At 46.0% G+C, this 24,784-nt stretch overlaps 1 protein-coding gene and 1 long non-coding RNA gene across 8 annotated transcripts in view; one reads left to right on the top strand and one right to left on the bottom strand.

Moving 5' to 3' along the window:
- Ptk2b (PTK2 protein tyrosine kinase 2 beta) overlaps positions 1-24,784 on the top strand; it is a 127,844-nt gene that overhangs the window by 26,193 nt on the left and 76,867 nt on the right. Inside the window, exon 1 of one of the 7 annotated variants that reach the window (XM_017315929.2) lies at positions 19,291-19,455. The exons of 5 other annotated variants lie outside the window; for them this stretch is intronic. The gene's annotated coding sequence lies outside the window, so the exon portion shown is untranslated. Of the gene's footprint in view, positions 1-19,290; positions 19,456-22,495; positions 22,696-24,784 lie in introns of those variants that run through there. One more of the 7 variants, XM_017315927.2, reaches the window with a different exon arrangement.
- On the bottom strand, positions 19,800-23,775 carry Gm52099. The gene is made up of 3 exons (XR_003951031.1): positions 23,696-23,775; positions 20,314-20,447; positions 19,800-19,873 (listed from the first exon to the last, which is right to left on the bottom strand). It is a non-coding gene; the product is annotated as a predicted gene, 52099 (long non-coding RNA).

Below are 24,784 nucleotides of genomic sequence, written 5' to 3'. Positions count from 1 at the left end.
ACTAAAGTTTAAAAAGTGTTAGGTTTGGCTAGCATCAGGTGTCCACTTCTGAATGGTCTCCATGGCCAGGAGATAGAAGCAGGATGCTGGTTTCATTTAGTTAATGTGCATTCATCCTGTGTGTAGAGTAGGATGAGGAAGCTGAAGAGATGGGCCACCACAATGGACAGCCTCCACTTCAAGTATGAAAGGGACGTGAAGGGGGCGCTTCCCATGAAGAAAATGAGAGACATCCTCTGAAGGGCTGAGAGGAGGCATGGCAGGCTGATGAAATAGGTGAGCTCTGGGTAGTGATTTGCAAGCCCTGGTAGGCTCATGATTAGTGGCCACACATCTTCATAATGGGGACAATGGAAACAATGGCATTGAAAGTCTTTGGAAAGACATCTAGGTTCTTTCCATCTCCTGGCTATTATAAATAAGGCTGCTATGAACATAGTGGAGCAATTGTCCTTATTACATGTTGGAGCATCTTCTGGGTACATGCCCAGGAGTGGTATAGCTGGGTCCTTAGGTAGTACTATATCCAATTTTCTGAGGAACTGCCAAACTGATTTCTAGAGTGGTTATATCAGCTTGCAATCCTACCAGCAATGGAGGAGTGTTCCTGTTTCTCCACATCCTCACCAGCATCTGCTGTCACCTGAGTTTTTTATTTTAGCCATTCTGACTGGTGCGAGGTGGAATCTCAGGGTTGTTTTGATTTGCAGTTCCCTGATGATTTCTTAAACATTTCTTTAGGTGCTTCTCAGCCATAAGATATTCCTCAGGTGAAAATTCTTTGTTTAGCTCTGTACTCCATTTTTTCATAGGGTTGTTTGGTTCTCTTGAGTCTAACTTCTTGAGTTCTTTGATATATTGGATATTAGCCCTCTATCAGATGAAGGATTGGTAAAGATCTTTCCCCAATCTGTTGGTTGCCTTTTTGTCCTATTGACAGTGTCCTTTGCCTTACAGAAGCTTTGCAATTTTATGAGGTCCCATTTGTTGATTCTTGATCTTAGAGCACAAGCCATTGGTGCTCTGTTCAGGAATCTTTCCCCCGTGCCCATGTGTTCCAGGATCTTCCCCACTTTCTCCTCTATAAGTTTCAGTGTATCTGGTTTTATGTGGAGGTCCTTAATCCACTTGGATTCAAGCTTTGTACAAGGAGATAAGATGCTCTTCAACAGAGGAATGGATACAGAAAAATGTGGGACATTTACACAATGGGGTACTACTCAGCTATTAAAAATGATGGATTGATGAAATTCTTAGACAAATGGATAGAACTAGAAAATATCATCCTGAGTGAGGCAACCCAGTCGCAAAAGAACCCACATGGTATGCACTCACTGATAAGTGGCTATTAGCCACAAAGCTCCAAATAACCAGGATACAATTCACAGACCACCTGAAGTTCAATAAAAAGGCAGACCAAAGTGTGGGTGCTTCGATCCTTCTTAGAAGGAGAACAAAATACTCACAGGAGCAAATATGGAGATAAATTGTTGAGCATAGACTGAAGGAAAGGCCACCAAGAGACTGTCCCACCTGGGGATTCATCCCATATACAGATATCAAACCCAGACACTGTTGTGGGTGCCAAGAGGTGCATGCTGAAAGGAGCCTGATATGGCTGTCTCCTGAAAGGCCCTGCAGAGCCTTACAAATACAAAGGTGGATGTTCACAGCCAACCATTGGACTGAGGGTAGAGTCCCCAATAGAGGAGTTAGAGAAGGGACTGAAGGAGTTGAAGGAGTTTGCAACCCCATAGGAAGAACAATAATATCAACCAACCAGACCCCCCAGAACTCCCAGGGACTCAGCCATCAACAAAGGAGTATACATGGCTCCAGCTGCATATGAAGCAGAGGATGGCCTTGTCATGCATCAGTGGGAGGAGAAGTCCTTGGTCCTATGAAAGCTTGATAGATGCCTCAGTGTAGGGAAATCAAGGGTGGGAAGGTGAGTGGAGGAATAGCCTCTTAGCTTAGAAGCAGGGAGAGGGAGGATGTGATAGGGTGTTTCTTGGAGGGAGGGAAACCAGGAAAGGAGATAACATTTGAAATGTAAATAAAGAAAATATCCAATAAGAAAGAAAAACAAAAAAGAAAAAATGAAAGAATGAACAAAAGAAAGAACGAAAGAACGGAAGGAAGGAAGGAAGGAAGGAAGGAAGGAAGGAAGGAAGGAAGAAAGAAAGAAAGAAAGAAAGAAAGCCTTTGAAAATAGGTCATATTATGATTTTTCTGAGAGTGGAAACCATGAAGAAAGAACAAGGTAGCAGGACCGAGGAGGAGACATTGGTAAGTCTTTAATAAAGGGCTATGCAGCCTGGCACCCTTCTGTGCCCTCCCACAGCAGCCACTGTAGGCAGAAGGCTGCAGCATTTGCCTTCCCGGCTGCAGTGGCCTGCTGCAGGCTCGTTCAGAACAACAGATGCCTTTGCTCATTGTTCTGTCTCCCTGGGCTTGAACCCAGGGTCAGCATTAGTGAGGAACCTGCCACGGAACCAAATCCTGGCTTTCAAAGATGATATTTATATTGCACAGCTCATGTCTGAAACTGAAAAGCCACCTTGCCCTCCAGTCTTTGCATGGGCGATGTTTTTAGGCAGCTATTTTTGGTTTTGCCTTTTGACTCTCCAGACTGTGCTTTGCTCTTGTTCAAAAAGAGTCTTCATGCTTTAACACTCTGCTGGTTGGTATGTAACAATGGCTTCTCAAAGATGCCTGCACCCTAACCTCAGAGTCTCTAAGTAGATTGTCCTACGAGGTGAAGGAAGCCGGGCAAGTGGGGTGAGGTTGAAGATCTTGGAGATGAACATTCTGGATGGGTCACGTGGGTTTCCTGGGATGAAAAGAGGAAATCAGGAATGATGGCCAGAGGAAGAGAAGGGGATATCATGGAGAGATAGACAGAGGGAGAGGGGAGAGGAGAGAGGAGGGGAGAGGAGGGGAGAGGAGGGGAGAGGAGGGGAGAGGAGGGCTCAGGGTGTGGGTGTGGGTAGGGGGATGGGGAAGGACAAATATGAAGTATACAGAAAGTCTGAAGTATAAAAAAAATGTCTCTAAAATCTGCAAAAGGGAAATGTTCTCCCCTAGTCTGGTTAACACCTTAATTTTAGGACTTCTGACTTCAAGGACTATAAGATAAACATGTTATTCTAAACCACCGAATCTAATGGTACTATTTTATAGCATCAGTAAGAAATGTTCCGCTGGGTAGTGGTGGCACACACCTTTAATCCCAGCATTTGGGAGGCAGAAGCAGGTGGATTTCTGAGTTCGAGGCCAGTCTGGACTACAAAGTGAGTTCCAGGACAGCCAGGGCTATACAGAGAAACCCTGTCTTGAAAAACGAAACGAAACGAAACGAAACGAAACGAAACGAAACGAAACGGAACGGAACGAAAGGAAAAGAAAAGGAAAGGAAAGGAAAGGAAAGGAAAGGAAAGAAAAGAAAAGAAAAGAAAAGAAAAGAAAAGAAAAGAAAAGAAAAGAAAAGAAAAGAAAAGAAAAGTTCCTCTACTTTTCTGGAAAGCAACTTGGCAGGACGGATTGGGAGGAATTTTAATGAGTTCTCACTCAGTCATTCTCCTTATACATGTGATGTATATAACATGATGTTTGTGTTATTGTGTATGCCACAAATCCTTGGGAGCAGCAACCTGAGGCCTGTGGGCACTCTTCCTTCCTTGTGACTTAATTTGCAACATGATCCTTAGGCTGATGGCTCTTCCCCTAGAGCAGTGGCTCTCAACCTTCCTAATGCTTTCACCCTTCCATACAGTTCCTCATGTTGTGGTGACTCCAACCATAAAATTATCCTCATTGCTACTTCTTAACTGTAATTTTGCTACTGTTATGAATCATAATATAAAATATCTGCGTTTTCTGATGGTCTTAGGTGACTCTTGTGAAAAGGTTATTCGATTGCCCAAAGGGATGGGGACCCACAGGTTGAGAACTGCTGCCCTGTAGAATGTTGCTCTGAGCAGTATACTGTGGGGACTGATGGCTGTAATAAAAAGTAGCTGTGATGACAGGTTTGATCCAGTCATTCAGCAGATGCTCACTGACCTTGGCCACATAATAGGCCAGGGAGGGTGGATGGGGTTGGTTACAGAGATGGTAACAGAAGCAAAGATCTCAGAAACATTGACCTCCCATTTACATTTTGAAGGACCAGCAGGAACAAGTGGTAGCTATTAAAGCTAATGTAGAGTGGGCATTCCTTTTCCCATCTGTACACACGTTGATAACAGCACATGCAGATCCCGCTTGCATCCAGTGATTCTCCAGGCTCTGTACCCTGAAGCAAATTAAGCACCCTCAAGTTACAGTTAATAGGGAAATAAATAAATAAATAAATAAATAAATAAAGGAAACAACCTGAAGGTCCTCCAGTAGGTGACTGGTTCATCCATGCAATGAAATACTACCCAATCATGAAAAAGGCCACCACACAGGGAAGCCCATTCTCACTGATAAAACAGTGGGTTATTGTGACAGTCATTATGTGAATGCAGATGTAAGATGAAATTACACAGACCCACGTGCATGCATGCAAACAAGTGAACTTGGATTGCAGCGGGTGAAAACAGGAACTGGGGAGATGACCCAGTCAATAAAGGGTCTGCTGCATAAGCGTGAGGACCTGAGTTTGGGTCCCCAGAATCCACACCAAAAGCCAGACACAGCAGGACACACAAGCTGTGACAGGAGGATCATGAGGTCTGACTGACCAGTCAGTGTAACTGAGTCGATCAGCTTCAAGTTCAGCGAGAGCCCAGCCTGAACAAAGTAAGTAGATAACAGATGAGAAAGACACCTAACATCGATTTCCACTCTAAACATACCCATCATGTACATGAGTAAACACATGCATTCATACACACACACACACACACACACACGCGCGCGCGCGCGCGCACACAGTGAACATGGAGTAAGGACTGTAGTTTTGTCCGTGTCTGTTTCCCGGCTTTGATGATGTACTGAGAGATGTCATCATTAGAGAAAGATGAAAGATGGGTCTTGAGTCACAATACTCAGCTGGTTGTGCACCTTCCTGTGATCTATAATCACTTCAAAAGGAGAAAAATAGCTACCGGCTAAAATTTCTCAAGTTTCTTTTGTTCCTAAGAATGTTTTCAAAACCTGAATACATTCAGGGCCACTTGAGTTAGTGTTAGAGCAACCCACGGTCCCCTTGTAGCTTCCAGATGTTTGCTCATGGAGAAACAGGACAGGGGTGATACTAAAAACTGGTAGCAGATGGGAGTGAGTGGCAGCTCACCCCTCCACTGACAACTGCAGCTCATTGGGCCACATCATGCCTGCCCATCCCCTCACCTACACACAAGTGTATCATTGCCAACTAAAGGAACCATGAGATTCTGTGCTTGAGACATTGTTGTTTCTGTCGCAAGGCATCAGTCTAGCTTCCTGACTTACCATCTCTTGGTGAGAGAAGGGATATAGCTGGGAAAGAGGCTAGAGAGAGAGACTTCATTGGAGGGGAGATCTGGACAAAGAAACAGATGGCTCAGATAGAGATAATAAGATAGGTATTTGGTATAAACAGTTCTCTGTATTGAGCAAGGAATACCAGGTGAGACCATATCAGATGTTCTGAATTCTAACTTTAACACTCAAGTGTTAAAGTTCATGTGACCTCTGAAGTTTCTTAGCATCTTTGGGGCTAGATTTCTTTCCTGTAGGTTGGTATCACTCAAAGTAACCAGGATGACTAATTTCTTTTGATATTTGTGGTTTGTATTTAACTCAGTGTCTGGGAGTGTATACATTTATGATCATAACTTATCAACAGAATTTCCCACTTTAATATTATGGTTTCTCCTTATAGCCACAGAGAATCCCAAGCGATGGTGCAACTGGCCTTTATTCTGATGCCTGAAAGAGTACATGTTCTTTTGCCTCTAGCATCCTCTCTCGTTACTTCCTCTTATAGATTCCTTGGGTCTCCTGAGTTCCATTAAGGTGGCACAGGGCTCAGGGTACAGTTCAGAGTGGAGGGTTTAGCTGACTGACTGCTAACGAAGTTCTGAAGTGCTAGGGCCAAATGAAGCTGTAGAGGAGAAAAATTGTAATTTCTTTTTGTATGTTTGTTAGTGTTTGCATTATATTTTACATGTTATGCATGTAACATGTCTGTGCATGCATATATGTATGCGTGTTCAATAGTGAACATAGAAAGATCTGAAATGTGTATCACCTGCATGCATGGTACCTACAAAGTTTAGAAGAGGGCACCTGATCCCCTGGAACTGGAGTTTCAAATGGTTGTAAACCACCATGTGAGCGCTGGGAACTAAACCCAGATCCTCTGTAAGAGCAGCCAGTGTTCTTAACCACTGAGCCATCTGTCCAGCCCCTATTTAGCACATGTCTACAATGTCATTTTTTACTGACGTTAGTCATACTTTGTATCTGCTTTTCCCACACTATGACCAGTCATTGAATCAATTGTGTCTGTTGGAGTGCTAGTATCTTTTCCATCTTTGTAACTTTTAACATGTACTTGAATTAAGCCCAATATTCACCGGCATTCCAGTCTCCTCCTCAAAGTAGAAGGTGTTTATGACAAGCTGTTCCTAAACCATTGTCAACTAGTGTACCAGTGAGACTTTCTGTTAAATATCCTCACTCCCCCATTTAGTCATTAAGATCATTATCTTGAACTTTCTGTGCTCTCCCTTCTATTTAAATAATACAGCTCGACCGCTATTGTGTAGTTTGAGGGCCTGACTTCTGGCCTTGCACTAGGCAAACACTCTACTGTTGGGTCCCTCAGCCCCTCCTACTCCTCCTTCTCAACCCCCCACCCTTCCTTTCTGAGACAGGGTCTCACTGTGTAGCCCTGCCTGTCCTGGAACTCACTGTGCAGACCAAGCCAGCCTTGAGCTCACGGAGATCCGTCTGCCTCTGACTCCCAAGTACTAGGATTAAAGGTGTGCGCCACCATAGCCAGCATCCCCTATTCTTTTTCCAGTCCTAAATCACTCTATCACCCCAGTTTTAGATTTTCTGGTTGACGATGCGTATCTGCTGCCACTCCTTATGGTTGGCTCTTAAGGTATGGACCGTCATTGCAAACGAGGAGCGGGCATAGTTTTGGGGTTTTGATGGTGGAAGCATCCTACGGTGTTTTGAGTCCCCCACACCTCTGCATTTCTGGATGCGCTTCTCTTTTAATTATTTGAATTAGACTTTCCACCACACACTGCACAGGCTTTGGTCTTTCACTTTTTCCTTTCTTTTAGTACCTGGGCTCCAGCCAGAGCTCAGGCGTCCTCGAGTCAGTGGGCTAGTGTTGCTGCTCTGGGCCTCCAGGCTAGCACAGCTCCTTATTCTTTGGGTCTAAGGTCAGATGATATGACCCTGCCAACACTAGTCGCCATCCTGCTCCATGGGGCTTCCTCTGGTTCTGTGACCTCGCCAGTGCTCATTCACTGCTCTGAGTTTCGGTCTTTTGATTTTTGATACCTGGAATTTCCACATTCCTACTTGGGAGTAATGGAGACGTCTGGTTTCATTTTACCCAGCATTCCATACAGCTTGACCAAGTTCCTTCCCTAGAGCCACTAAAAATCACATTTGCCTTCTCTGTTATGTAGACAAACACTCATTTATGCTAATTCAGGCAGCAGATGTCAATGAACCCACTCCATCGGGGGCTCCCTGCCCTCCCAGCTCTTCATACCCAGCAGGGCACACAGGCCAAAGTCAAACCCTCTGAGGGATACCCACAAATTTACTGGCAAAGCTACTAAAGAAGGGAATGTATGCTCTCAGGAGTTGAAGATCACTCTTAGCTACATAGTGATTGGAAGCCAGCCTGGGCTACATAAGATTCTGTCTCTCACAACAACAACAACAACAACAACAACAACAATGACCCCATAGCTTCAGAGAGACCTTAGCTGAAGGAGGCACAGCCCTAGGTCTCCTCAGTCCCACGACTGAGGCCATTGAGTGGGGTCTCATGTATCATGTGCTTTCACTGTGGTATGGGAAGGTCCACTGAAGGAGCTGGAGGGATTGATTCTGCATCTGAGACAGTCTCCCTATATCCTGAAATGATGCTGGGAGATGCTAAGTGGTCCCATGTTTTCAATGCTAACAATGACACCAGTTGTGCCCCTGTACCTACATGAAGGGCACATGGGTATGAGGGAGTGTACACACAGAGTCATCTATAATCCTGCTGTTCTAAACACACTCCTTTGGAATTTTTCTCATCTTTTTGTTTTTTGTTAGATATTTTCTTCAATTACATTTTGAATGCTATCCCAAAAGTCCCCTATACTCTCCTCCAGCCCTGCTCCCCTACCCACTCACTCCCACTTCTTGGCCCTGGCTTTTCCCTGTACTGGGGCATGTAAAGTTTGCTAGACCAAGGGGCCTCTCTTTCCAATGACGGCTGACTAGGCCATCTTCTGCTACATATGCAGCTAGAGACACAAGTTCTGGGGGTACTGATTAGTTCATATTGTTGTTCCACCTATAGGGTTGTAGAGCACCTCAGCTCCTTGGGTACTTTCTCTAGCTCCTCCATTGGGGCCCCTGTGTTCCATCCTATAGATAACTGTGAGCATCCACTTCTGTATTTGCCAGGCACTAGCAAAGCCTCTAAGGAGACAGCTATATCAGGGTCCTTTCAGCAAAATCTTGCTGGCGTATGCAATAGTGTCTGCGTTTAGTGGCTGATTATGGGATGGATCCCTGGATATGGCAACCTCTAGATGGTCCATCCTTTTGTCTCTATGGAATCTTCTGCACCTGAGATTCTCTCTTCCATCTCTTGTATTCTGTTGCTGATGCTCACATCTATGGTTCCTGATTTCTTTCCTAGGGTTTCTATCTCCAGAGTTGTCTCCCTTTGGGTTTTCTTCATTGTTTCTACTTCCATTTTTACATCTTGGATGGTTTTGTTCAATTCCATCCCCTGTTTGGTTGTGTTTTCCTCTAATTCTTTAAGGGATTTTTGTGTTTCTTCTACCTTTTTAGCAGTGTTTGCCTGTAGTTCTTTAAGGACTTCTACCTGTTTAGCAGTATTCTCCTGTAATTCCTTGAGGGATTTTTGTGCTTCCTCTTTAAGGGCTTCTACCTGTTTAGCAGTGTTCTCCTGTGTTTCTTTAAGTGAGTTATTAATGCCCTTCTTAAAATCTTCTATCACCATCATGAAATTTGATTTTAAATCAGCATCTTGCTTTTCAGGTGTGTTGGGGTATCCAGGACTTGTTGTGGTGGGCATACTGGGTTCTTGGTTTCTGTTAGTAAGATTCTTACATTTCCCTTTTGCCATTTAGAAATCTCTAGTGTTAATGTTCAAGCTGTCTCTGGTTGGAGCTTGATCCTCCTGTGATTCTGTTAGCCTCTGTCAGCACTCCTGAGAGTCCAACTCTCACCTGAGTTCCAGTGGTCAGAGCACTCTCTGCAGGCAAGCTCTCCTCTTGCAGGGCAGGTGTCCAGCAGTCTGGAGCTCTGATCCACCTCCTGAGTCCTCAGGTCAGAGCCCTCCCTGTAGACCAACTCTCCTCTGGCAAGGAAAGTGCCCAGGGGTCTGGGTCTCAGCTCTGCCTCCTGTCTGAGAATGAAGGCCTGACGGGACCCTGACCAAGAAGCTCTGTTGCTTCTATCGCCCACATGCTCTCAGGTGATTGGGAGATCCTGGGTGTGCTAGGGGTCCTGCAGCGTGGAGAGTCCTCTGGTATCCTAGATGCCCTCGGCTGGTTTCACACAGAAGATGGTAGGGCTGTCCCAGACCTTAATGTATCCCAGCCTCTGGTCAGGCGAGGTTCCTCCATCCCTGTTCCTGCCGGCACAAGACCCTCCGAGATTTTTTGAAGCTGATGTTGCGTTCCACTCACCCGTGATCCCGAGGGGATTCCCAAGGTCCTGCGGTGTGGAGAGCACTCTGGAGCCCTTAGCAGCCTCCAACTGGGCTCAGAAGGAAGATGGCGGGGGTCCAATTTTTCTCATCCTTAAATCCATTTTCTCCTGCTGCCTCAGCTCAGTATGTCAAAAAACATGCAATGTTCATGTTCTGAAGGGACAGTCTAGGTTTCCATAGTGGTAGGAAGAGCAGCCTGAGTCTCATTTACACACACACACACACACACACACACACACACACACACACACACACACCAAATCCTGGGCAAGCTGGTACAAATCCAGATCTCACCCTCATCCTCTGATGACTTTGATGACCCATTTGACATTTTGAAGGCAAGGCTAAGTTGATATCAGAGTCTGCACCTCCTGGACCTACCTTTCCCCCTGGGCTACCCTGCTCCCTCTCCACTTCCGGGGTGTGACTCACAGGTAGCTCCTGTTAGCAGAGCAGGTGTGTGTCATTTCCTTACTCTGAGGAGTCCCAAAGTCTCACTATCTTCCACCCCAGCTAACCCCCTTATAGGGCTTAGATGCTTGCTACAGACATCCTTCCAGAGGTCCTTCAGCTGTTGGGGGAAACTTCTGTGCCCTCACTGGGAAGTTTTGGGGAGCCAAGAACCAAGTTCAGTCTATTCATCCTTCCCTCTCACTGCCACACCCTCCCCGCTTCCCTTCAGCAAACCACTCCTGTACTTCGACCTGTCCCCTAGCCCTGGTTCCTAGCCTCACCATGCGTTTCTGCTACCCAGTACCCCTCTGGTCATATCATGACCCTCACTGGAAGACGGGGTAGGGCGGGGGAGACCCCAAAGACACCATCTTTGACACAGTCCCTTGAAGGACTTGGATCATTTAAGTGGAAGGAGATGAAGGGGCCATAAGCTGTTCTTCACCCATGAAAGGGGTCAACAGGTGGTGGTGAGATGGTTTTTGCTCCACATGTATCCTAAAGGCAGACACAAAAGATGACAGAAAATACACTTGGGCCTTCTCTTCATTTCTCCTTCCTTCCTTCCTTCCTTCCTTCCTTCCTTCCTTCCTTCCTTCTTTCCTTCCTTCCTTCCTTCCTTCCTTCCTTCCTTCCTCCTTCCCTCCCTCCCTCCCTCCCTCCCTCCCTCCCTCCCTTCCCTCCCTCTCTTCTTCTCTCTTCCTTTCTTTCCTTCTTCCCCTTTCTACTTCCTTCCTTCCCTTTATCCCTTTCTTTTGTCTGCCTGCCTGTCTGTCTGTGATGTTTGTTTGTGTGCATATGTGTATGTGAGCAGGCATGTACAAGTGTGTGGGGACCAAATTTCAACATAGATGTCTTCCTCAATTGCTCTCACCTTATTCTTTGAGACAGCATCTCTCACTGAACCCAGGGCTGATCAGTTCAGCTATATTGGCTGACCAGTGAGCTCCAGGGATCCTCCCACTGCCTTCCCACATCACTGACATTGCAGACATGTGCTGCCATGCCTAGTTTTTATATGGGGGCTAGGGAGCTGGACTCAGATGCTCATAAAGCAAGTACCACTGAGCCGGCTCTCTAGTTCTGCACTTAAACTGTATAAGGTGTTCTCATTCTTTGAGCAATGGGGCAGGCTGCAAGCATGAAGACCCTTATATCTAAAAGAGTTCAAACAGAGGGGGCCTGAGATGGGCAGGGCTGTTGCTCCTGTGACCTGCACAGCTTTTTTCTGAGATCCTCTGTGACTGGGATTGGAGTGTATCATGCATGGTCTCTTTCAATTCTGCATGCTTCTGTAGCCAGACTCTGCTACTCTTCCCAGCGTAGCCCTTCTCCTTTGAGTCTCCTTTGAGTTATAGAGGCTGAGTGGATTCAAGTACACCGTTTCTCTGTAACACTCGAGCGTGTGCATGTGTGTGTGTGTGTGTGTGTGTGTGTGTGTGTGTGTGTGTGTGTGTGTGAATTCTCATGGTTCATTTCACCACCCTCAGGCCTAAGGGCTACAATTGTTCTCTGTAGAGCTGCAGAGGAGGAAGTGAGGAAACAGTCAGGTCCCTGCAGGGCTGATTAGAGAGCCTGGCCACTTGCCACCAACATGCGTGTACATGCTGAGTATCCATTGATTGGGTGTCCACATTCTGCCAAAAGAGCCCGGAGCCTGGCTCTTCACAAATCCCCACCCTATGTACACCCAGCTTGACTTTGCAGTCTTACTACAACCCTACAACATCTGCACCGTCATGTTCGTGTCACTGGGGAGGAAGCTGAGAAGGAGGACAGTTGGCAGGGCACTTGTGACATGGCTAAGGAGGGGTAGAGCCAGAGCTTGTCCAAGGTCTTCCTGTCCTTGCTATGAGATGCCACCAAAAGCTGATTCAAGAGCTCTTCACCTGGAAAGGACATCGCTGGAATAGATAGGGCCACTCAGTGCCATGTTCCTGGATGAGTGATGAGCTGCTTATTGTATTCTAGGTCCTATGATAAATACAAATTCAGAAAAGGGGTGTTCCTTTTTTTTTTTTTTTTTTTTTTTTTTTTTTTTTTTTTTTTTTGCTTAGCTTGCAAAAAGCTAGTAGGCTGAAGCTGGGGAAACAGTGCAGCATGCAAGCATGAGAACCTGGACTTGATCCCCAGAACTGATGGGAAAAAGCTGGGCTTGGCCATGTACACTTGCAATACCAGCACTGGGAAGGTGGAGACGGATATACCCCTATGGTTTACTGCCCAGCCAGTCTGGCCTGCTAGGAGAGCTCCAGACCAAAAAAAGACTCTATCCCCAGAACGAACGATAATATGAATGTGGATGGCTCCTGAGGAGCGACACCTAAGGTTGACCTCTGGCCTCCACACACACGTTCAACACGTGTACAAACACACTCACACACTCAGGTGCACGTAAGAACTAGTAGTCAGAAAAAGGAACATAACAAACTTGTAGTAAAAACAGGAGTAGAGAGAGCTCATCTTACTGGGGACATAAAGAGAGTTCCTTGGCAAAAACAAACAAGCAAACAAAACACCCGGCATCTGAGGTGCCTTTGCACAGAGGAGGCTCGTATCTGGGCTAGTGATGTAGCATTCTGTGCTGGAGGGGCCAAAAGGAATGTTACCACAAGGTCTCTTGCAGTTGCGAAACAAGCGTTCACTAACGCTTTTGCTTTCTCTACTCTCTCATGATGGATGGTCCCACACCCAGACAAATTCCAGCCTAGCTTCTCCCCACACGGATGAGGCTCTTTATGATTGGCTGGTGTAGACAGCATCAGCTCTTCCTCCAATTGGCTGTGAATTCTTTGGATTCTGCCTCAGGATAATTCCCTTCGCCCACGCCTTCTGTATCTTTTTGTGTTGTCCGTATCCTGGGTGAGGTTATGCTTGCCAAAATCAATGAACTGGCCACCAAATTATTACCCTCGGGGTCTGCTCCTATGGAGTCTACACCCTGGCTAGCTATGGGTACAGCCACCTTTGTAAACTTTGGGGCTTCTCTTGCACCCTACAACAAACCCCATGTCTCAGCCACCTCCTCCTCTTCACAAACCCAGCTCAGGCTCCACCCTTCCCGTGAGATAAGATTAACTCCTTTGCTTGCACTGCTCTCTGTGTGTAATGACATTTAAACCTCTCTTGCATAAACCACACTGTGCCCTATGGCATTATTTAGCGTGTGTGTTTCTCTCTCCAACTGGTCTAAGTTCCTGATTTCTCCCTGAACTGTAGCATTTGTATCCTCTCCATTGTTCTCCTACTGTGTGGGTACTCAAGCTGTCTGTTAAGTTTATGGTAATCACAATCCTAGCCGTATATTTCAAGTATAACTGAGAAAAGGCTGGAGACAGAGAGACCCATAACATGTAATTTAACCTTGATATCTTCTCTATGTTTTTTTCCCCTTTCTTAACAAACTGAACTGGTCATATGTTTCACTGGGCTAGGGGTGTGGTGTAGCAGATAAGAATATCAAATATAAATCTATCATTTTTTAGCTCTATGTTATTGCGTTACCTTAATCTCCTCATGCCTCAGTTTCTCCATACACAACATGGCGGAGGAATAACAGAACCAACCTCTTCCGTTTGTTCTGACAGTTAAAAATTAGCATGTATGACTGAAACATTCAAAGTATCCAGTAGATGCTCACTATCTAAGGTTATCACCTGGCTGTTCTCCTTCCTAGAAGGTAAAATGTATACAACCAGGAAGGCTCAAGATAACCCTGGTAACGAAGCCTTAGTTTCTTTAGAACTTGTTGGTAATTTACCTCCTGGCCACTTCAACTGTCCTCAGAGGATGGAAACAAGGAATGTCACACTAGCCGTTCTGAGGAAGGGTCCAGACACCACTGAACAGACTTCCTCTCTTATGGTTGTGGACTGTTTTCATCCATATCGAGACCTAAGAGGCCTTCAGTCAGTACTAGCTCAGTTGCCTTGTTCCTCAACCATGGCCACAGTCCACCTCAGCTTCGGGTTAAAGGGGGCAGCAGCTCCACTTCCTGTGATCAACAGGAAGTCTAAAACCCAAAGAAATTAATCATGGCTCTTTGGTCTTGAGTGGCACAAGTCTTAGCCTAGAAGATGTCAGGGCTTCCATTCTATGCCAGACCAAAGAACTAGTTCAGTTTTCTGAGAACAGACTCAACCCTCAGCACCTCAACTTCCTCCCTGTCTTTATACCCCAGGAGAGTAAGGGTTAACTGCCCAGGTCCTGGGTTTCATGTTGACCTAGTTTGTCTCCTATGCACACAGTAGAATCCAGTGGCCATGTCCAGTCTCTAGATCAGAGGCTCACTGTGCCTGTGAAGGCTCTGTCTTTACCTAACCAACTCAGAGTTCTTTCTGACAGCCAGATTCTTGTGTGCTACAAATTCCACCTCTCCCTATAGCTTTGAGATGGACAGACTCCCTAGGGCAGACCACAACCTCTTTCCTGTACCTCCGAAAAGAGGAACAATAACTACCTTAGATGGGGGGAAGGAAAGGCAGAGGCACCCAGAGGTGTCCCCTTCCGAGGGCCTTTTGGTGATTCTACCCCCTTGCAGAGGGCTGTTCCGAGCTGGGATCCTGCAGAAGCCTCCTCTATCATTAGAGGCGTTTTTCAGCATTGCCTATTTTGGAGCTACAGCTGGGTGCTTCTCAGAATAAATAGAGCTGTGATATGGAGATAAAAGGAGAAAGGAATCTTACCATCTTTTAGATTCCCGCACTCCCCAGTCTTTTCCAATCTTCTATTCTCAAAGCCTTTCCCTGAGACCCCTTCCTCCTCACTGCCTGCTTGGTGGCTCTCCAATAAGCACAGGCTCCCTTCACGGGCAATGCTGGGTACCCTGCTTTGGCTCTACAAGTTCCAAACTGCATAGACGCAGTGTCAAACGTCACAAGAGTTCGTGTCCCTTATCGGAAATGTTTGGATCTAGATTTTTGCAATATTTTGGATTTTGGAAAATTTATGCGGACATGATGATGTATCTTGAAGAAAGGCCCCAGGTCATATCTAAACATTTATTTCTTATGCACAACTCATGTGTATAGCCTCAAGGTGGTGTCATACAATGTTTTAGTGTACCTAAGTTCTGGTGGGGTCAGATGTGGAATTTTCCATCTATGCATCACGTTCCCTGAAAAATCTACCAGTAGAGCATTATTACAAGCTTGGATTTTCAGAATGGGGATACTTAGTGCAGTGGTTTGATAGGAATAGCCCCACAGACTCATGGGTTTGAATTCTTAGCACTATTAGGAGGTGTGGCCTTGTTGGAGTAGGTGTGGCTTTGTTGGAGGAAATGTGTCACTGTGGAGGTGGGCTTTGAGGTTATATATGCTCAAACTACACCCAGTGTGGCACACAGTCTCCTTCTGCTGCCTTCAGATGTAGAATTCTCAGCTCCTTCTCCAGCAGCACGTCTGCCTGCTTTTACAGTTTTGCAAGCCAGCCCCAATTAAATGTTTATCTTTGTAAGAGTTTAGCTCAGTGGTAGAGCGATTGAGAGCAAGGCCCTGGATTGGGTCCTCAGCTCTGGGGAAAAAAAAAAAGAACTGGACCCGTCTTTCTTCTGAGATGACACTACTAAATTGATATCCACTCTGGGGATTGCTGCACTCTGGTTCCCAGGGCTCCTGTAGGTGAGGTAGACTCCTAGCACTCAAGACTATACAGCTTTTCTCCAGCCTTACACTGTTCTTATCCCAAAGCTGTGTCCTATTGAAATCCTCGGGAAGGGAGCTAGTACTGCAGGGACAGAAGGATACATCTGACTTGTTTGATTTGTGTCATGCAGTGGGTCCATGGACTGAGGTGGCCCCCATAGTAAGGCACCCAGTCCGATGCTCTCTAAATACCTGCGGTGAGAAGGCATGGTTACTATAGGGCAAATAAGCAGAATAGCGTGTGGCCTCATTTGAGGCCAAGTTATCTGGTATCCCCCTGTGTGCCTCCCATGGCAAGTGGGTCTTAACAGTGCATGGGAATCATGAAAGCCTCTGGATTGGCTTTCACTGAAAGCCCTTGCTTCTCCTTTCCCTCTCCTGCTGAGATGTGCTCAACTGACTGCCTTCACCCATCTCATAGCTGATGTCTGCCGTATAGTGCAGCTCAGCCCGCAGGGTCCTTAGGAGATGTGTAGGGTGTAAGCAGATGATGATCCTGAGAAATGGAGACACGACATGACATGAAACCCTCCCTCCCTTCCAGGAGTAAACAGCTTCAGCTGTTCCATGCTCTCCCTTCTCAGCCTGGGGGGTCAGATCCATGTGGTACCTGGAAGCATCTCTGAGGAAAGACTTGGGGGTATGAGATAGATGCTTGTGGTGAGTTTTCTCTCATGGCTTGCTTATGTTTCTGAAGATGGACCCATCCATGGTTAGGTTCCCATATTAGTCTATAGAAACCTCGATAGGCAGCTAAATGGCATAAGCTGTCACTAGGGGTAGAACAGGGTTTACAGGACTGTGAGGGACAGCACGTATCCTTCCCACTAGCTGAGAGACTTACAGCTGTGAATGCCAGATCACATCTGGAGACTGGCCCGACTCTTCCAGGTATAGTGCCAGGGTTGAGAATGTGGGTTTTGAACTCAACTGAACTTAGAAGTATATCTCATTTCTCCTGTCTTAGCTTTGTGACTTTGGGCTGGTTCTTTAGTGTCTCTTAGAGTCCGTTTCTCCATCTATTATGGGGGAGTATGAACAGTATCTCTATCAAGGAATTCCTTAGTCTTTAATTCACCCCAGCATTCATTGAGTCCACTCCATACCAAGCGTGGCCCAGGAGTGAACATAGTGTGGGAAAGGCTGACATGTCATCTGTCCTGATGGTTGCCAGTGCACTCTGCCAGAAGATGGAGTGTTATACGGATTCTACAAGAAAGTTTGCTTGGGCCACTCAACACCGTAGAAAATCTGTGATGCTGGCTGCCGTGACGTTCAGCATTAGGAGCAGGGCACAAATGAACCACAGCTTTAGAAAACATGTTTTCATCCCATAAGCCATCCTACTCCTCCTAGTGTGGAGATTTTATTAGTCAGGATTTCCTGGGGGAAGAGACCAATAGGAAGTACTGAAAGATTTATTGTGAAGAGTTGGGTCACGTGATTGTAGAAGCTGCTAAGACTCCAGTTCTGAGTCCGTCAGCTGGAAGCCCAAGAGGGATGGTGGGTAAACTCCAGTCTGAAAACTGGCAGGCTTAAGACCAAGGGAGAACCCATGCTTTGGTTTTGATTAAAAGACAGAAAAATCCTGAGTCCTATCTGGGAGGTCTTTAGGCGGGGGGGGGGGGGGGGGGTGTGAGGGGATTCTTTCTTACTCAGGGAAGATTCGGTATTTGTTCTTCAGGCCTTCAACTTCTTGCATGAGGCCCACCCACCTTGAAGAGGGTGATCTGCTTTATACAGTTCACCATTCAAATGCCAGTACCGTCAAGAAATGCACTGGTAAATCCACTCAGAATAAGGTTTAACATGGCCCTAAGAAGGTCCTGGAGGCCCTGGAGGCCCTCATTGTATGCTCTTAGGGCTGAAAAGATCAGCTCTTCCAAGTGCTGCAGGAAAAGCATGCCACACTAGTTGATTTGTTCTCTTCTAGACCAGAGGTACTTTAAATGGAACCAGAAGGGACCCAAGAGCCCAGCCTTACTCCCTATTTGTAAACCCCAAGCACTGAGCCTCTCATGGTTGATCTGGGGGTGTGGCTCATTTACTCACCTAGCTAATGAACGTCTGGTTTCAATTCCCAGCATCATGGGAAGACAATGTGACTCCTGCTTCTGTTCCACAACTTTAGAACCAGAAGCAGAGAAATCACCAAGTTGAGGGAAGTGGGGAGGGGTGGACAGCTCTGAACTCAAAGAGAATCAGGGGTAGTTTATTCTGAAGCCAAAATATGAGTGAATGTTCTCAGGAACATAGATTTAGATCTCTCCAAATACATTTTCCCAACGTGGAAGCAGTTTCATGGAGTTTTTGTGGGCCTAGAACAAAGAAACTTATAAATCAAGTCATTTAAAACGTTACACCAAGGGAGTGGCTTACCTCCATATAAGAGAACTTCAACCATAGGCCCCAGATGGTAACTGATTCTTAGCCCTTCCATTGGTATGATATGAGTTTTGTTATTATGTTCCAGAGATTTTAAAATGTGTTTATCAGGATATTAGGTATGATACAGGTCTGACTCCTTGTGGGGCTAAAAATAGCCAAAGAGAATTGTAACTAAGGTCTCAGGCTGCAGCATTCCAAACGCTTCACAGTGGTTAAAGGCTAATCAGCCTTTGTAGACTCAGAAACATTTTAGGAATTCTCATTCATAAATCCAGCGTCATTCTTTGCTACATAATAAATCAGAGGCTAGCCTGGGCAACAAACAAACAAACAAAAACCAAAACCAAAAACAACAACAACAACAACAACAAAAACAAAAACAAAAAAGAAAGAAACAAACAAAAAACATGGCTAATTGTAGAGCAGAGCCAAACTCAATGCTTTACCCATATTCCTTGGGGTTGGGTTAAGCTGGAGGGAGCATGCCCAAGTGTCTCTGTCTGTAGGAGTCCTTAAACCTTAGGAAAATAGGAGGTCAGAAATGCTCCTAACAGTGACATTAACAGCTGCCTGGGACAGCAAGAAGACAGCAGCATTAGGTCTCTGCCAGGCTTCTCAATTCTAAGCTTAGCTAAGACCACAAGATGTCAGAGCCAGGGTGCTGCTTGGGATGAGGGAACCTCAGTACAGTCCCAATCTTGGTCTGAACCAAGTGTTGGGCAGCTGGTTTCCCCTCTCTGGTACCAGTCTTGCAAATGTCACTCAGTCACACTCAAATAGCTGTGTCATCATTCCTGTTAAAGATCCTCCAATGAGACCAGAAAGTGTAGGCTAGAGAGGTCTCAGAAACAGAGAGACCAGGCAGAGGAAGGAAGCAGGAGGGAGTTTCATTATAAAACGAAAGTACAAACTCAAGTGGGGAGGGCAGCCTTCCCCCCAGAAAGCTGCAAACCCTGGGTTTCTGGACAGAGTTTGATGTGTAAACTTTAATGGAAGGAGGGTTAATCCTAAGGAGGGAAGAAATATTCACGAGGAGGTGGTGGCCATGACTAAGGCAAAGCAAAGGTAGGCAGTTCCGGGAACGGGTTGGGAATTTTTTCCTGCAGAGTTTACTCCAACTTTGTGTCCTTATATGGGATTTTTGGATGTGTCATGGCATTGGGTGCATGACGGGAACAGTGGATTTTGCAAGATGAAGCATTTAGCAGTTAGTTTGGTCCAGGCTTTGGATGGTCTTGAGTTTTTGTCCTTTTAGAGGTCACATGGTGTCTGCTGTGACAGTCCTGAGGCTGTATCAACCTCTAGGTACTTTGAATTTATCTCTCTTTTCCCCAATTCTCTCTCTATATATGTACATGCATAACTACACACACACACACACACACACACACACACACACACTACCTGTTTCAAAATCCTTTGTTCAGCTCGGTAAGTAGGCCATGTGTTTTTTTAACGACTTTCCCCAAGGATCTTGCAAGTTCTAGAAAAAACAGCAGAGTGGATGATCTCTGAAACCCTATCTAGTGCTGAATTCTATAGTGTTCTGATTTAGTCAGGGCTGGTCCAAGGGGGTAAATTGTTACCACTGCACCACAGAGGCAGAGGAGGGCAGGGACAGACAAGGAGAGAGAGATCTAAAGTTATTAGCTGTTCAGGAGTGAAGGGCTGAAAGCCAGAACCCAGGCATCCTGTCTCCAGGGGAGGACTGTGTTCTTTCGTCTGCTCCACGAGCTCCTCCTCCAACAGGCCCTTTCTCCTCATGCCATATGTCTGTGCCAGAGAACCTCATGGAACACAAGTATCACAGTGCCCATTCATGTTCGGTTTAGTGTTCTACCCATATAACCTGCTTGTTGCCAGTAGGGCTGTGGCTATGTAGTGAGCAGGGCAGGCTGTGTTCTAGATTCTTCCTTTCCTTACCTGGCGCTCAGCCATGCAAGAAGGGCTGTGGGTTATGCAGTGAGCAGGGCAGGCTGTGTTCTAGATTCTTCTTTTCTTTACCTGGCGCTTAGCCATACATCGAGACACTTGACGAGAGCTGGCAATGTTGACAGCTGAGAATAGAACCCAAGAGTGGGAGGGGAATCTGCTCAGCCAGTACTGTGGAGATAAAAAGAGTCTGGGGATGCCACCTTAGCTGAAGGATGAGCAGGGGACAGAACTCAGAATGGACTCAGCATCTCACAGGAGCCAATGGTTGAGCTTTAAGGCCATGGAAAAGGATGTATGACCCTCAGAGCTTATTATACTCCAAAATTCTAAGTATCCAAGACCTAAACCCAGAAAGCAGAGACTAGGTTTACACCCAGAAAATATGGATAGGACCACTGGCTTGGTGACTATCTGGGACTAGCTTTCAAAATTTCTGCTTATCACCCCTAGTTTTTAACAACCTTGCTCATTTTGATTATTATAGACTTCTTGAGATGGGAGTGAAATGTATGTGAATAGTAGGTGACCTTGTCATGGAAGGGTGCGTGAATACTTCAGACCTTCACTACAAGGTTGTGTTAAAACAGTAGATCACTGACAGCAAAGCCTGAGTGACGCTCGTGGCTGGCACTTCCAGAGGGAGAGCTAGGATCTGAAAGCAGATGTAGAAACACTTCAACATGTCCTAGGAAAATGCTATCAACGCTAAAAATGCTCCAGAAGTGAAATGGGTAGATGATGGGTTTCCTTGACAAGATAACTTGTCACCAAAATGTTTATGGAGATGCTCAAAGGAAGGATCTGGAATCATGACCATGACCAATACTGTATATTGGAGGCATCTATCTGGCGCTTTCAGAGAGGGAGTTCAGAGAAGAGAGAAATGAAGTAATTGTGAGGGTGTTCTCAACCTGTGGGTAGAGACCCCTTGAGGGTTGAACAGCTCTTACACAGGAGTTGCCTAAGACCATTGGAAAACACAGATATTAACATTATGCTTCACAACAGTAGCAGAATTATAGCTATGAAGTGGCAGCAAAAATAATTTTGTGGCCGAGGGTCAACCATAACATGAGGAACTGTATTGAAGGGTCGCAGCATCAGGAAGCTTGGGAGGCAGTGTGTTATGGGGAAAGCATTGGGAGGGCTGTGCTTCCCAAGGAAGCAGCCTGGCCTGCAACTTTGGATTCGTCTTATAGGCAGCTTTAATGGAGGGAGAATAATTCATGAGAAAATTGTTCATGAATAATAAACAGATTATAAATATTAGTTTAGTTAATCTTCCCAACTGTTCTGTTCTGTTTTCTGATCATCAGGAACTCAGCCCAGGTCTTTGGGAGTTTAATGTCTCTGTCCTCAAGTTTTACTTTCTTCTAAAATACAGAGGAAGTCAAAGCCCAGCTGGGATGCCCAGTGGCCACCCTTCCCACACTGTCAAGTTTATTTGCGGGGTTGGCTGCTTTTCCCCTTACCAATGTCTGTCCGCAGTATCTGTCTTTCTTCTCTGGAATAGGACACCTGACTGCATGCCCTCCTCTAGAAGACCTTCCCTCCCCTTTATCTCTTTTCTCTCACTTTCTACCTGCTCAGCTGTCACATTCTCCTTCCCATAAAGGTCTCTCCTTGTGGCCAATGATTTTAACTCCTAAGTTCTACTTGGGAAAGCCTCTAGTCTAGACAAGGAAACTTAACCCATCAAGCTGGAACCCTTGCAAAGGGGTCTTGGGACTTCTGTGTAAAGGCTTAGAGAGGAGTGGTGTGTTCAGTCCCTGGAGAAGCGAGCCTGTTGCTTTAGGCACTGTGAATATTCACACCCAAGGTATTGTTGGGAAATCATTCTTAGCTAATCTGAGGCTTTATATAAAACAGAAGTAGGGGTCAGATAGACCAGCTGTGCTACTTAAGCCATCTGGGTCTCTTTCTGGATGTCCGTGGAATGCAGTTAGAGTATAAAATCTTGGTGTATATGGTGTGTGTGTGTGTGTGTGTGTGTGTGTGTGTGTGTGTGTGTGTGTGATCTAGAAATTTCTCATTCATCAAGAGAGAAGGAAAATGTGGTGCCTTTGAAGACCCTGAGCTCCTGGCTATGATCACAACCTCATACTTCCCTTTATGTGTCACCCCTCCCCCTCCCCCACATATACATCTTGTCTGCCAGAAGAGGTAGCCTACACCATTCCCCTGAGCCCTCTGCTAGGTTCTCTGTCCTTCCTGCCTTCTGGTCTGTGGTGAGCTGTAGTGAGGTGAGGTGCTATTCTTTTTCTGACTTCCTGTGCTCTTCAGAAACCTTAACAAGAGAGGGCTGATGGACCTGTAAGCCAAACACAGCCTCTGTTCGATTCAGGGAAGCTGGAGTCTCAAGTCTGACAGGTAAAACCCAGGATTCTGATTGTGTTTCTGCTAGCATCCAGCAAGGGGATGTGAAAAGCTTGGGAGGGGCTGGATGTAGGGTGCAGAGCCTTCACTATTTTCATATTTGGGTCAATATATTTTGAGAGGTGGCCAAAACAATCCCAGAGAAGCATCTACTGTTGAATCATTCTAACACGGAATGGGCAAACTAAATTTTCTATCTCAAGTAACTGACTTCAAGGCTCTATTTGTTCTCAGCTACACTCTAGCTGTAAACGTGGATATGCAGTTATATCACAACTATGTGTAACTTTGAGATCTTGGGTAAATGTAACAGAGGATGCCTATCTAGTCTGCTCACCGGTTACTTTTTAGGGTAGACTAGAGTTGATTCTGAATGAGGCTCTGGGTCCTGGTGGCATGGAGGCCAGTGGAAACACGGCATTGGTTTACTCATCACTTCCCTTCTTCTTTCCTCCCTCCCCTTCCCCTCTTTCCTCCTCCAGTTTCCTTTGCCTTCTCTTCTCTTCCTTCCCCTCCTCTCCTCTCCTCTCCCCTCCTCTCCCCCCCCCTCTCTCTTTCTTTCTCATTTTCAGATAAATTGCTGGTCTCTCTCTCTCTCTCCAAACTCTCATTTGTAGAGCTTTGCTTCTGGGAGATTCTTTTCCTGCGCACCCCTGGCCACCTGGCTCCCCATTCCTACACCTGCCTCTGGGTCCATGTGACCATTTTCTTTCATGGCTTCTTTGCTACCTCCGTGCTGTGGAGGTTTCCAGTTGTGTTTTCCCATGGTCTTTTATTTGAATTTCTAACCAGGGAATGAGAAGTCCTGCTGCTGTTGGATCAACAGTCAAGAAGTTGCAGTAGAACTCACATGGGAGGGGGAGGGGAAAAGGGAGGGGGAAGGAGGGAGTGGGATTGCTCTTTTGGGATCTGGCTCCTCCCTACTTTGAATTCTCATAGCTAGAGTTTTAGAAGAACAAATTTCCCCCAAAGTTTCTGAGCTCTGCATAACTACCTGTTTCTTTTCTTGGCACCCATTTCCCAATAGAAGGCTTGAGTAACAAGACACTGAAATAGAAACTACCAGGGCACTGGGATGGGAGGCCCCAAGACAGCCAGGAAGGCCTGCATTTATGACTTGTAACCTACTGAACTCTGTCACAATTCGGCCTTGGTGAACACCACACTGTCAAGGGGAGTCTTGTGGCCTGGGAACTGGGGGTTTCTGGGATCCCACTGATTGGCGCACCATTTAGTTTCCTAAATTCAGTTCTCACCAGGGAGATAAGGGCTATGCTTGTGGTTTCTTACCCTTCCTGGGAAGGTGTTAGAATTACTTAGAATGTCAAAGGTTGGGAAAGAGGGAGATGCTGGGCCCAGGATATAATGTTTCAGCAATGCAGAATGAATGAGTTCTAGATCTCTAACAAGCTCTGACTAGTCTTGTATCCTGTGGTTAATCGTCACTGGGAATATATCTCACACCCTGCTCCCCCTGCCAGATGGTAACTATGTGAATAGATGAATATTGCCAGTTAGCTCTGCCATAATACAACATATTGCACATCTTAAGTATATATAATTTCAAGTCCGGGTTCAGTGTGTGGCTCCATGTATAACATTGGTGATAGGTATGTGTGTGTGTGTGTGTGTGTGTGTGTGTGTGTGTGTGTGTGTGTATGAGTGTGTGTGTGTGAGTGTGAGGGTGTGTGTGTGTGTGTGTGTGTGTGTATCAGTACTTTTGGGTTGTTATTACAATATAATGGGCTTGTCCTGTGAGTGCAACTGCTTGTCCATAGTGGGAGTATGGGGGAAAGATTCTGTTACCTGTGCTGTTTGCAGAAATAGCTCTTTCAGGGAGCACAGAGAGGCAGAAAGACAGGATAGGTGGGTGCTCAGGGACTAGAGGCTGGAGAGAACTGAAGGCACAGGATGGTAAAGGACCCTGAGACACCATCAGACACTCATCTCCCAGGACACTGCTTAGAGGCCAGGATGCCTTTCCATGTCCCAGGCCTCTCCTACCAGGCTGCATCAGTTGCCTGTCTATACTGTTTACCCCAGACCTCAGTTTGGATTGGATTCGGAAATGCTGTTTGCTGCC

This window comes from Mus musculus, chromosome 14, assembly GCF_000001635.26.
Source record: "Mus musculus strain C57BL/6J chromosome 14, GRCm38.p6 C57BL/6J".
Classification (NCBI taxonomy): domain Eukaryota; kingdom Metazoa; phylum Chordata; class Mammalia; order Rodentia; family Muridae; genus Mus; species Mus musculus.
The sequence above is the reverse complement of the archived record's forward strand: the minus strand, read 5'-3'. Positions and strand labels throughout refer to the sequence as shown.